At 47.7% G+C, this 14,480-nt stretch overlaps 1 protein-coding gene and 1 pseudogene across 9 annotated transcripts in view; both read left to right on the top strand.

The window, feature by feature from the left end:
• Positions 1-14,480, top strand: part of FAAH (fatty acid amide hydrolase) — a 95,357-nt gene that overhangs the window by 44,579 nt on the left and 36,298 nt on the right. The window lies entirely within an intron of this gene.
• LOC147455209 (uncharacterized) lies at positions 11,745-13,286 on the top strand (annotated as a pseudogene).

Raw genomic sequence — 14,480 nt, 5'->3', positions numbered from 1 at the left:
GAATTGTAATGGATCTATGAGGTTGGATGTTGGTGCCTTTGAGGACAGTTTCAGAGAGAGGAACATTGTTTTCTTCTCAGAGACTCATCAGGCCCCTGGACAGCTTATGCCACATGTGGTGGGATACTAATGAGAGACGGCCCACAGAACAGTCGCGAGATCTGAGCATGGGAGTAGAGCTTCAGGAGGAGTAGCAGTGCTATTTAGGGAGGAGTTACAGCCACTACTACATATTATACGCAGAGATGATCATGCTAGATACATGTGGGTGAGGTTGGGAGCTGACACATGCCGATTTCTATACATTGTCATATGTTACTTCCCCCCTAGTACGTCAGTATATGCTGCACCCAGAGGACAATCGCCTTTCTCTATACTAGATGATGATATATGGGAGTTTTCTAGGGATGGTGCTATCATCCTCCTAGGGGACTTCAATGCCCGAACGCGCAACTCTCAGACAGTCTTCTACGATACTTCAGATGAGATGCTTAGAGAGCTGGATGTGGATGACTTGGGGCTTGACAGATGCTAACATGATAGAGAGCAGACGGAGTATGGGAGATACCTCACGGAGATGACAACCACACATGGGTTAGCCATACTTAATGTCTTACAGCGATTTCCTGGAGCAGCCGGCTTCACATGCTTTCAACACAGGCACAGAGCTAGTATAGTGGACTATGTTATGGCAGAGCCAAGCTTTATTCCTTGTATTCAGGATTTCATAGTGGGAGCCAGACTAGTGGGTGTAGCAGTGGATCATGCTCTTTTGACATTGTCCGTTTCATTTCATTATAGTACAGCCCAGACCTCAGGAGGCAGGTCACATACCCGTTATACATTTACACTAGAGACTGACTCGGTTTATACAAAGGAGATCTATAGCCGTCTATGCACAGCTAGTCCTGGTCTCTCAGTAGAGGAGTGCACCACTTTATTGACTGAGACACTGCATGGTGCAGCATCAGAGGCATACCCACACACTCAGCTAGATCGGAGGCAACATTCTGGGAGCATGCCCCAGAATAATTGGTATGATGAGGAGTGCAGAGAGATGAGAGCCCAGCTCCAGAGAGATCTTCTTTTAGGTTATAGACAGTCTCGGATTGCTTCCGGATACTTGTGCGACGGAAGAAACGAGCTTATTTGGCCCAGATGGAGCGAGACTTGTATCAGCTGTTCTTGAGTAGAGACTCAGGAGAGGCATGGCGATTCTTTCATGAGCACTCCCCTCCCCCAGTGATTACTTCTCCTGATGTGTGGGGCGAGTATGCGACATCGTTATATACAGTTCCTGGATAGGACCCCCTTCCAGATCCTACAGAGCTATGCCCACCTACCAGCACCTTCTTTACCACTGAGATGGTAAAGACAACCATTGACAAGATGAGGACTAGCAAGGCATATGATCATGATGGTCTAGTAGCAGAGCACTTTATACATGCTAGAGATATGCTCGTAGAAGTTCTTGCAGTGTTGTTCAATCGTTCCATGTGTGAGGGGTTACCTGAGACTTGGAGGTTGTCTACTATTGTGCCTATCTTCAAGGCAGGTGATCCTACAGAGCCTCGGAATTACCGCACTATTATGGTTGGGCACACATTGGCACGGTTGTATGCATCCATTCTTGAGCAGCTGTTGAGTAATTGGGCAGAGGGTGAGCGTGTACGAGCAAAGGGCCAGGCCGGTTTTAGGAGGGGTTTCTCCACTCTTGATCATATTCTGACACTGAGAGCCATCATTGAGAGGGGTAGGTCACATGGGAGACGGATTTATTGTACCTTTGTGGATTTCCCCAAAGCATTTGACATGGTACCGAGAGCTCGATTGATGCGCAGACTGCAAGAGATGGGGGTGCCCATAGTGTTTATTTGGGGGATTATGGCTCTATATAGATCAGTGATGGGACATGTACACACCCCGGAGGGGATATCTGATTTAGTTCACTCCACCATTGGGGTGAAACAGGGTTGCCCATTGTCTCCTACTCTATTTGGTATGTATGTTGATGAGGTGTCTGATTACATTGACAGAGAGGGTGATAGAGGTGCCTAACTGGCAGGGGCGTGGATCCCATTGTTGTTATATGCTGATGATATTGTGTTGATCTCTGACTCATCAGAGGGTATGCAGCGACAATTGGATGCATTACACAGTTTTGCAAAGGATAGTGGATTGTCTATAAACCTTGGTTTTAAGGTTATGTTGTTTAACACCACACCACAGTGGATCAAGAGATCAGCACTGACTTTCACATATGGTCAGGAGATTGTAGAGTATACAGATGCATACACTTACCTTGGGGTTGTCTTCACGGGGCCAAGGTTTTCTTTGGGGAGAATAGCAGAGACTAGACTGACTAGAGCTTATACGGCCTTGGGAGGCTTGGAGAGGATGTGTTCGCAGGTTCAGTTCCAGGAACCTCAGACAAAGTTATGGCTCTTTGATACTTTAGTAGCCTCAGCGATGTTGTATGCGGTGCAGATATGGGGACCTTCTCTAGGCCAAGATGGTTGGAGACGTATGGAGAGGCCCTTGATATCTATGATCTCTCGACTAATCAAAGCCAAGGCCTCCGTACCCCACGCTATCATTCGAGCAGAGCTAGCTGCCCCTCCTATGGAGATTGAGGCGCTTACCAGATCTGTCTCCTTTGTGCACAGCTTGTGGGACACTACTAGAGACAGATATGCTAGACTGGCCCTTGAGTCTTCTCGACAGTTAGCTCTTTAGGGGGACACTTCATGCTGGTATGCACAGATGACATCATGGTTTCAGACGCATGGTTTCACCATGGACAGGCTGCCCCCTTTCCAGTACTCTCTTCAGGCACCCTCGATGTCTCTTAGACGGTGGAGATTACCAGACTCATTCGTCAAGACCTGATCCAGTTGAATACCGGGAGGACATGGACACCTCACAGGAGATGGGTTTGTGATTCGACCCCAGCTACATGGATACACATATGTCTCATGGTTTGCGGTGTGCCATTGGTTAGATACGCACATCCTCACATCAGCTGGAGATTGAGACTAGTAGATTCAGAGGGATACCAGCAGACAACAGGTTATGCCGTTTATGCCAGCTAGAGCCAGAGACAGAGCTACATTACATATGTCATTGCACAATATACTATGAGATTCGGGGCCGTTTCCACTGCTTATTCAGAGAGGGTTTTGGTCCTTTCTCTAGGGTCATGAGTTATGAGGATCAGAGATGTCTTGGGCTATATCTACTTGAGTTACACAGATATAGAGACACTTTAATGGGGAGAGCTAGAGAAAGACAGTCCCAGAGACGGATTACAGATTTCTTTTCACTAGATATGGGACAGTCAGAGGAGCAGCCATCACTGCAGAGCTCCGCCCACACTCATTCGACCACTACTGGCACTCTCATCGACTGAGCACTGGAGCTACCGAGATCCAGACGGCCACGATTGAGGAGAGGGGCTACACAGCATCGATAGAGACTACAGCAGAGGATTCGAGCCATACTCTCTCGACATCTAGAGTGCAGATGAGGATGGATTCTAGTAGTAGTAGTAGTATTTTTGTTCTAGTCTTTTGTATCCAGACATGGTATCAGATTCACAATTTTGTAACAGTTTGGTCTCATAGGTCATTTTGGCCTTTTGAAGACATTCATATAACATTTCATTTCATCTCTCTCTCTCTCTCTCTCTAGATATACTAACTGTCCCTCGAATCCTCTCGACAATTAGCAATGAAAGGGGATACATCATGCTGGTATGCGCAACTGTCCTCGTGGTTTCAGAGACACGGGTTCAGTATGGAAAGATTACCCCCCTTCCAATACTCTCTTGAGGCTCCATCACTGGCAATTACACGAACGGAGATTAATAAAATCATCCGTCAAGATCTTATACAGTTGGATACTAAGAGGACATGGGTAGACCCTACACAAGAATTGGGCACGAAGATGGCCGACTACAAAGAAAACTTCCTACAATTATCTGAAGATGGATTTGTGATTCGCCCGAGCTACATGGATACCCACCTGTCTCATGGTTTGAGATGTGCTATTGGTCAGATTCGTACATCCTCACACCACCTGGAAATTGAATTTGGCAGATTTAGGGGAATCCCACCTGAGAGCAGAATTTGCAAGTTATGCGGAATGGAGCCAGAGACAGAATTACACTATATTTGCCATTGCACCGTATACTATGAGATACGTGGGCGTTTCCATTGCCTATTTAAAGAAGGCTTTGGACGTCTAGATAGAGTCATGCAATACCAAGATCAAAGATGCTTAGGCTTGTACCTAGTGGAACTACATCGGCACAGGGATAATCTAATGAGAAGACAAAGAGCACTACAGCCTCAGAGGCAGATCACAGATTTCTTTGGATCGAGAAAAGTAGGAGTGGAAGGAGAAGCAAGAGGCCAGCAGCCAGCACAAAGGAGTACCCACATTCATACCAAAGGCACCCTCATTGATAGGGCGATTGAGCTTAGGAAATCGAGACGACCACGACCGAGATGCAGAAGCACACTTCACCGGAGAAGACTACAACAAAGGATTAGAAGCATTCTAGCCAGACACCCAGAATGCTGCTAAGAAGTTTATTTAATACTTTGTATTTAGTTTTTCACATTTATTTTCACACTTTCACACTTTTCACACTTAGTACTTTAGTACTAAGGTACCTAGACATTGTAACAGATTCACCACTTTTGGATCAATTTGTTCTCATAGGTCATTCTGGCCTTTTGAAGACTAGCAGGGGGAGAGGGGAGCGACTTGGCAGGTACTCCGGTCCACATCATGTTATATGCTGATGATATTGTGTTGATTTCAGAGTCACCCGAGGGCTTGCAACGCCATCTTGAGGCCTTGGACGAATTCAGCACACACAGGGGGTTGACTGTGAACCTTGGCAAAACCGAGGTTATGATCTTTCACACATCCAGTGCAGTGAGGAGCGCTGCCACCTTCACAGCAGCAGGAGGACAAGTTGATGTAGTCACCTCCTATGTCTACCTTGGCATCACATTACCAGGACCCTTCCCTATGAGACAGGCTACTGCTGACAGGCTCACCCGAGGATATGCAGCTCTGACCATGCTAGAGCGGAGATGCCACCAGGCACACTTTCAGGAGCCTCGCACGAAGAGGTGGCTTTTCGACACCTTAGTCACCCCGGCCTTGATGTACTCGGCGGCAGTATGGGCACCAGGATTGACAGCTGACCAGTGGACACAGCTTGAGAGGCCACAGGTATGTATGATCTCACGCTTGCTCCGCAGCAAGAAGACAGTGCCACATGACATTATTAGAGCCGAGCTCGCCACACCACCTATGGTTGTAGAGGCACTATTCCAGACAGTCTGCTTCATCCAGAGGATGAGAGAGCTACCTCCTGACAGACTTACTCGTAGAGCATTTGAGGCAGCTATACAGCTATCAGAGAGTGGGCATGAGAGAGCATGGTACTCACAGGTCAGAGCATGGTTTGAGGGACACGGTCTTGACATGGAGAGCCTACCACCATTCCAGTACGACCCCCACTCACCATATGTTCACCGCTCTCGCAGTGAGAGGAACTTGGTATTGAGACAGGATCTGTGGCAGCTTTACACTAGGAGAGTTTGGGAGTCACCTGGCTTGGGGACGAGGATGTCAGATTATAGAGACCAGTTTCTCACCATATTGTCTGGGGGGTTCATACAGAGACCACGCTATATGGACACATACATGCCACATAGCTCACGGGTGGCGATTGGTCAGCTGAGAGTGGCTTCACACAGGTTAGAGATTGAGATCGGGAGACATACTGGTGTTCCCAGGGAGGAGCGAGTCTGCAGAGCCTGCACAGAGGAGGTGGAGAGTGAGGAGCACTTTGTATGTAGATGCAGAGCATACACTGAGATCAGAGGCAGGTATGAGGCCTTATTCAGAGGACAGCCCACTCTCCGAGAGATCATGGACTCTCGAGATCAGAGACAGCTCGGACGTTTCTTACTAGGGATACAGAGCCATCGGGACACACTACTACAGCCACACACAGCTACACAGACAGAGGGGAGACAGTCGCAGCTCACAGACTTCTTTCAGAGGATTGCCGCCCCTCCCTCACCAGACACTCAGAGGGGAGTGACACTCCCACAGGTGGAGGTAGCCGAGCTAGACGACGACCACGAGTCACAGGCTACAGGGGCGCGAGCTCCCACCACCGACAGATCGAGGAGATCCGAGCCCGGGAGCGCTGTGCCACTGAGGAGCGAGTGGCTCAGATGAGGGCCGACCCGACAGCTTTCATCCGGGTAGCCTTGGCACCAGACCCGCCCATGTACCACATCTTACATCCCCCCATTAGTACAGGATGGAGCTAGATAGCTTGATGCATTCTCATGATTGTACTACCTTGAGCATATAGACATGCATATACCCCTAGAGATAGAGCTCCATCCCTCCTCAGATACTCCACTACCTACATTCAGTTCAGTTTTGTATCAGTTTTGTTTCATTTGTCTTTCCGATAGACGGATGACATACACACCATGTACATTTGATTTGTCTCATAGGCCGATTTCGGCCTGACATATACGTTAAAAATCTTTCTTTCTTTCTTTCTCTCTCTCTCTCTCTCTCTCTCGATGAACTGATTCTCTCTCTCTCTCTCTCATCACGCCATCTCTCTCTCTCTTTACCATGCTTTCGTTTAGGGTTTGCTGCTGTATTTTAGGGTTCGCGACCTGTTTTTAGGGCTCGCGACCTGTATTTTAGGGTTCGCGATTTTTTTTTATTTTTTTATATTTTTTTTGGGGTTGTTGGACAGATCTTCGTTTTAGGGTTTGCTGCATTTTCTGCACTTTAGAAACATCAATCCTCTCTTCTCTCTCTCTCTCTCTCTCTCTCTCTCATGTCATCCCCGACCTCACCTATGGCAACAAGCAAACTCAAATATATGCTTCACTCCAAACGAATTTCCATCATTGAATTGGAAATGAAAGCATGGAGAAAAGAGATGGAAGATTGGAGGAACGCGAAGACCGTTTTCCTCCGAGAAAATGAAGAAAAGGAGAAGAGGTGGAAGGATGAGAAGGATCATCTTCTCAACAAGATCGCCACGTTGGAGAATAGCATTTTGGACCTCCACAAAGAAGTGTTGGAAACACGGTCAAAAAATGGGCTTGAAGAGGGGGAATTTCAGCCCTCTTTGAGGGAAGAAATTGACAACATCAATGAGGAGAAGAAGTCATGGGCCGCGGTCATATCCGAAACGCAAAAGAAAGTAGAGGAGGCCGAAAAATGGATTGAGGTTGCCAAGAAAGGGAAAGGTAAGGAAGCTCCTTGTACACCCACTCTTATCAACATGACCCTTGAAGAGGAACAAAGGAGGAGGGTGATGGCTCTACATGTGAGGGTAACCGGCCTCAAGGACATAAACAATGTGGAAAAAGAGGTCACAAGCCTCACATCAATGATGGGGGTGAAGAAGCCTTCACACACAAAGGCATGGAGAGTGGGCAAGAAGAGTGAGGGCCCCGGAGAATCTTCAAAGGAAAGAGCTCTCATACTACGCTTCCCTTCATTGGAAGAGAAGAAGGAATTCTTGAGGAAGAGACCTACTCTCAAGAAGACAGGTATTTTCTTAGGCGATGACCTCACTCTCTCACAACTTGCGCATATGAGAGAAGTAATGCCCGAGATTCAAGCGGCAAGGGAGAAGGGGAAGATGGCCTTTTACAGAGATGGTCGGGTGGTGATTGTAGAGCGGCGCTCTACATGACGGTGCGAGACCTATGGGACCACATTGAGGATGGCGACTTGGAATTGTAATGGGTCTATGAGGTTGGATGTTGGTGCCTTTGAGGACAGTTTCAGAGACAAGGACATTGTTTTCTTTTCAGAGACTCACCAGGCCCCTGGCCAACTGTTGCCACATGTGGTGGGATACAAATGGGAGACAGCCCACAGAACAGTCACGAGATCTGAGCATGGGAGTAGAGGTTCAGGAGGAGTAGCGGTGTTGTTTAGGGAGGAGCTACAGCCACTACTACATATTGTACGGAGAGATGATCAGGCTAGATACATGTGGGTGAGGCTGAGAGCTGACACAGGTCGATTTCTATATATTGCTATATGTTACTTCCCCCCCAGTACGTCAGTATATGCTATATCCAGAGGGCAGTCGCCTTTCTCAATTCTAGATGATGATATATGGGAGTTTTCTAGGGATGGTGATATCATCCTCCTAGGAGACTTCAATGCTCGAACGGGCAACTGTCAGACAGTCTTCTACGACACCTCAGATGAGATGCTTAGAGAGTTGGATGTGGGTGAGCTGGGGTTTGACAGATGCTCACATGACAGAGAGCAGACTGAGTATGGGAGATACCTCACGGAGATGACGAATATACATGGGCTAGCCATACTTAATGGCTTACAGCGGTTTCCTGGAGCAGCAGGCTTCACATGCTTTCCACACAGACATGGGGCCAGTACAGTGGACTATGTTATGACACAGCCGAGCTTTATTCCTTGTATTCAGGATTTCACAGTGGGAGCCAGACCAGTGGGCGTAGCAGTGGATCATGCTCTCTTGACACTGTCCGTATCTTTTCAGTTTAGTACAACCCAGAAATCAGGAGGCAGGTCACACACCCGTTATACATTTACACCAGAGACTGACTCGGTTTATACAGAGGCGATCTGGGATCGTCTATGCACAGTTGCTCCAGGCCTCTCAGTAGAGGAGTGCACTACTTTATTGACTGAGACACTACATGATGCAGCATCAGAGGCATACCCACACACTCAACCGGATCGGAGGCGACATTCTGGGAGCATGCCCCAGAATAGTTGGTATGATGAGGAGTGCAGAGAGATGAGAGCCCAGCTTCAGAGGGATCTTCATTTAGGAGTCATCACCTACAGACAGTCGCGGATTGCTTTCCGGCGCCTTGTGCGAAAGAAGAAACGAGCTTACCTGGCCCAGATGGAGCGAGACTTGTATCAGTTGTTCTTGAGTAGAGACTCAGGCGAGGCATGGCGACTCTTCCATGAGCACTCCCCTCCCCCAGTGATTACTTCTCCTGATGTGTGGGGCCAGTATGCGACATCGTTATATACGGTTCCTGGGCAGGATCCCCTTCCAGATCCTACAGAGCCATGTCCACCTACGAGCACCTTCTTTACCACTGAGATGGTAAAGAGAGCCATTGACAGGATGAGGACCAGGAGGGCTTACGATCATGACGGTCTAGTAGCGGAGCACTTTATACATGCTAGGGATATGCTGATGGAGGTTCTTGCAGTGTTGTTCAATCGTGCCATGTGTGAGGGATTACCTGAGACTTGGAGGTTGTCTACTATTGTGCCTATATTCAAGGCAGGTGATCCTACAGAGCCTGGAAATTACCGCACTATTATGGTTGGACACACACTGGCACGATTGTATGCATCCATTATTCAGCAGCAGTTGAGTAACTGGGCAGAGGGTGAGGGTGTACGGGCAAAGGGACAGGCAGGTTTCAGGAGGGGTTTCTCCACTCTTGACCATATTCTGACACTCAGAGCTATCATTGAGGAGGGCAGGTCACATGGGAGACGGATTTATTGTAGCTTTGTGGATTTCCGCAAAGCATTTGACATGGTACCGAGAGCTCGACTGATGCGCAGACTGCAGGAGATGGGGGTGCCCACAGTGTTGATTTGGGGGATTATGGCTTTATACAGATCAGTGATGGGACATGTACGCACCCCAGAGGGGATATCTGACTTAGTTCACTCCACTATCGGGGTGAAACAGGGTTGCCCATTGTCTCCTACTCTATTTGGTATGTATGTTGATGAGGTGTCTGATTACATTGACAGAGAGGGTGATAGAGGTGCCCAGCTGGCAGGGACGTGGATCCCATTGTTGTTATATGCTGATGATATTGTCTTGATCTCTGACTCACCAGAGGGTATGCAGCGACAATTGGATGCATTACACAGTTTTGCAGAGGATAGTGGATTGTCTGTAAACCTTGGTAAAACCAAGGTCATGGTGTTTAACACCACACTGCAGTGGATCAGGAGATCGGCACCGACCTTCACGTATGGTCAAGAGATTGTGGAGTATACAAATGCATACACTTACCTTGGGATAGTCTTCACTGGGCCGAGGTTTTCTTTGGGGAGAGCAGCAAAGACTAGACTGACCAGAGCTTATGCGGCCTTGGGAGGCTTGGAGAGGATGTGTTCGCAGGTTCAGTTCCAGGAACCTCGGACAAAGTTATGGCTCTTTGATACTTTAGTAGCCTCAGCTATGATGTATGGGGTACAGGTATGGGGACCTTCTGTAGGCCAGGATGGTTGGAGACGTATGGAGAGGCCCTTGGTATCTATGATCTCCCGATTGATTAGAGCCAAGGCCTCCGTACCTCACGCGATCATTCGAGCAGAGCTAGCTGCCCCCCCCATGGAGATTGAGGCGCTTACCAGATCAGTGTCCTTTGTGCATAGCCTATGGGATACTACTAGAGACAGATATGCTAGATTGGCCCTTGAGTCTTCCAGACAGTTAGCTCTACAGGGGGACACTTCATGCTGGTATGCACAGATGACTTCATGGTTTCAGACGCATGGCTTCACCATGGACAGGTTGCCCCCTTTCCAGTATTCTCTTCAGGCACCCTCGCTGTCTCTTACACGGGTGGAGATCACTAGACTCATTCGTCAGGACCTGATCCAGCTCGACACCAGGAGGACATGGATAGAGCCGCCTCAGGAGTTGAGCACGAAGATGGCTTTCTATAGAGAGCATCTTCTCCACCTCACAAGAGATGGGTTTGTGATTCGACCCAGCTACATGGACACACTTATGTCTCATGGTTTGCGTTGTGCCATTGGTCAGATACGCACATCCTCACATCAGCTCGAGATTGAGACTGGTAGATTCAGAGGGATACCAGCAGACAACAGGATATGCCGATTATGCCAGAGAGAGCCAGAGACAGAGTTGCACTACATATGTCATTGCACAGTGTTCTATGAGATACGGGGGCGTTTCCACTGCTTATTCAGAGAGGGTTTTGGTCCTCTATCTAGGGTCATGAGTTATGAGGATCAGAGATGTCTTGGACTATATCTACTTTAGTTACACAGGTATAGAGACACTTTACTGGGGAGAGCTAGAGAGAGGCAGTCCCAGAGACACATTACAGATTTCTTTTCACTAGATATGGGACAGCCAGAGGAGCAGCCACCACTGCAGAGCTCGTCCCACACTCATTCGACCACTACTGGCACTCTCATTGACCGTGCATTGGAGCTACAGAGATACAGACGACCGCGACTGAGGAGAGGAGCTACACAGCATCGACGGAGACTACAACAGAAGATTCGAGCCATACTCTCTCGACATCCAGAGTGCAGATGAGGATGGATCCTCACCATTTCTTCCATCTTTGTTTCACACACTGTTACATCCAGTTTACCGGGTACCTATTGTATCAGCTACTACACCCACGTAGTTTTAGATTGTAGTAGTAGTAGTAGTATTTTGTTCCACTTCTAGTTCTTTTCTAGTTCTTTTGTACCCAGACATGGTATTAGATTCACTATTTTGTAACTGATTGGTCTCATAGGTCATTTTGGCCTTTTGAAGACGTTAATATAACATTTCATTTCATTTCATTTCTCTATCTCTCTCCTCCCCTGGTCCTGCTTGCGCACCTCTCTCTCCTACGCGCTTGCGCGCCTCCTCCCGCTTTCAGCCCAGGGTACTTCAGCCTGCTGGTTTTCAGGCCACGGCAGTAGGGCAGCTCCCCTGAGGGGGGGAGAGGGGACCCACGTAGGGGGCCACCCCCATGACAGCCTCCCCTTTCTCCAGACAGCAGCCGAAGAAGACGATGGAGAAGAAGAAGACATTCGCCGTAGCCTTAACGCAATCAATACCATCAGCCAAGCCATCGGCATGGGAGTCGTATCTCCTGCAAGAGTTGGACAAACTTCAAGCAGAAATGGCAGACATGAAGAAGGAAATTATCAAGAAGGATGAACATATCAATGAGCTGCAAACACAAACATTGACCATGAAGACACACCAACAGGAGCAGGAGAAGCCCCCATGACAGAGACATTACAAAGAGATAACAAATCATGTGATAAAGGTAAATTCATCAGACTGAGCATATTGGTCATGTTGACAATCAAAGAAAAGGAAAGGGTCGAGGGCATACAAAATCAAATCAGAATAGGTGGGCTCTTCTTAGGCTGGGATAGGGAAAACATTGCCCAAGAGCTTGAAGATGATTAAGTATTAGAAACAGATCTTCTTAAAGCACAGCTGAGGAAAGTCGCACCTTTCATGGACTTAGGGGAACCCACTTTCATTCTAGTCAAAGGCACACAGGCAAAGGTCTCATATTGGGACAAATCTGAGAAAATAGCAGTCATGAAGCAGACAAGGTCCCTCCAAGGGACAAAGGTGTGCACAGCTGATGTACTAACCTCACTGCAGCTTAAGAATATGCTAGCCGAGTTGGCCAAAGTCAGAGAAGCAAGGAAGAATGGAAAATGGGCAGTATACAGAGCTGGGAAACCAATCATCAGAGACTTCCATACCCCAGTCCCGAAATAGGTGAATCCACATCCTACTTAGATTTATAACTATTTTTACCCCCATGTAATGAATCCCATTGTAATGTAAACTCTTATGATTCATAAGAGTCTCAAAGAAGATACTCCCACCGCCCTCTTTTGATTTTTGATTTTTTTTTAATCGACAACTGAAGTGGAATGTAATGAAATAGTTTTGTCCCATAAATCGAGTTCGGCCTCCCGTGGACGTTAATAAGGTGCCCAGCTGGTAGGGACGTGGATCTCATTGTTGTTATATGCTGATGATATTGTGTTGATCTCTAACTCACCAGAGGGTATGCAGCGACAGTTGGATGCATTACATAGTTTTGCAGAGGATAGTGGATTGTCTGTAAACCTTGGTAAAACCAAGGTTATGGTGTTTAACACCACACCACAGTGGGTCAGGAGATCAACACCGACTTTCACATATGGTAGGAGATTGTAGAGTATACACATGCATACACTTACCCCTTGGGGTTGTCGTCATTGGGCCGAGGTTTTCTTTGAGGCCTTGGGAGGCTTGTAGAGGATGTGTTCGCAGGTTCAGTTCCAGGAACCTCGGACAAAGTTATGGCTCTTTGATACTTTAGTAGCCTCAGCTATGTTGTATGCGGTGCAGATATGGGGACCTTTTTTGTAGGTCAGAATGGTTGGAGACGTATGGAGAGGCCCTTGGTATCTATGATCTCTTGACTGATTAGAGCCAAGGCCTCCGTATGCCACGCTATCATTGGAGCATAGCTAGCTGTCCCTCCTATGGAGATTGAGGCGCTTACCAGATCAGTATCCTTTGTGCACAGCTTGTGGGATACTACTAGAGACAGATATGCTAGACTGCCCCTTGAGTCTTCTAGACACTTAGCTCGTCAAGGGGACACTTCATGCTGGTATGCACAGATGACATCATGGTTTCAGATGCATGGCTTCACCATGAGCAGGGTGCCCCCTTTCCAGTACTCTCTTCAGACACAGTCGATGTTTCTTACACGGGTGGAGATTAGTAGACTCATTCGTCAGGACCTGATCCAACTGGATACCAGGAGGACATGGATAGAGCCGCCACAGGATTTGGGCACGAAGATGGCTTTCTATAGAGAGCATCTTCTCCACCTCACACGAGATGGGTTAGTGATTTGACCCAGCTACATGGATACACACATGTCTCATGGTTTGCGGTGTGCCATTGGTCAGATACGCACATCCTCACATCAGCTGGAGATTGAGACCGGTAGATTCAGAGGGATACCAGCAGACAACAGGATATGCCGCTTATGCCAGCTAGAGCCAGAGATAGAGCTACATTACATATGTCATTGCATAGTGTACTATGAGATTCGGGGCCGTTTCCGTTGCTTTTTTAGAGAGGGTTTTGGTCCTTTCTCTAGGGTCATGCGTTATGAGGATCAGAGATGTCTTGGGCTATATCTATTTGAGTTACACAGATATAGAGATAGTTTACTGGGGAGAGCTAGAGAGAGACAGTCCCAAAGACGGATTACAGATTTCTTTTCACTAGATATGGGACAGCCAAAGGAGCAGCCATCACTGCAGAGCTCGGACTACACTCATTCAACCACTACGGGCACTGTCATCGACTGAGCATTGGAGTCTGGAGCTATGGAGATCGAGACGGCCACGATTGAGGAGAGGGGCTACACAGCATCGACGGAGACTACAGTAGAGGATTCGAGCCATACTCTCTCAACATCCAAAGTGCAGATGAGGATGGATTCTAGTACTAGTAGTATTTTTGTTCTAGTCTTTTTATACCCAGACATGGTATCAAGTTCACAATTTTGATTTTACTCCTCCCCATATGTTTTGAGGTGATGTATTGTGATGAGGATGTTGATGATGAGGATGTAGGCTAAGCTTGC

Source organism: Adiantum capillus-veneris, chromosome 6, assembly GCF_014529385.1.
Source record: "Adiantum capillus-veneris isolate H3 chromosome 6, ASM1452938v2, whole genome shotgun sequence".
Taxonomy (NCBI): Eukaryota; Viridiplantae; Streptophyta; class Polypodiopsida; order Polypodiales; family Pteridaceae; genus Adiantum; species Adiantum capillus-veneris.
This window is presented reverse-complemented; position numbering and strand designations above follow the sequence as displayed.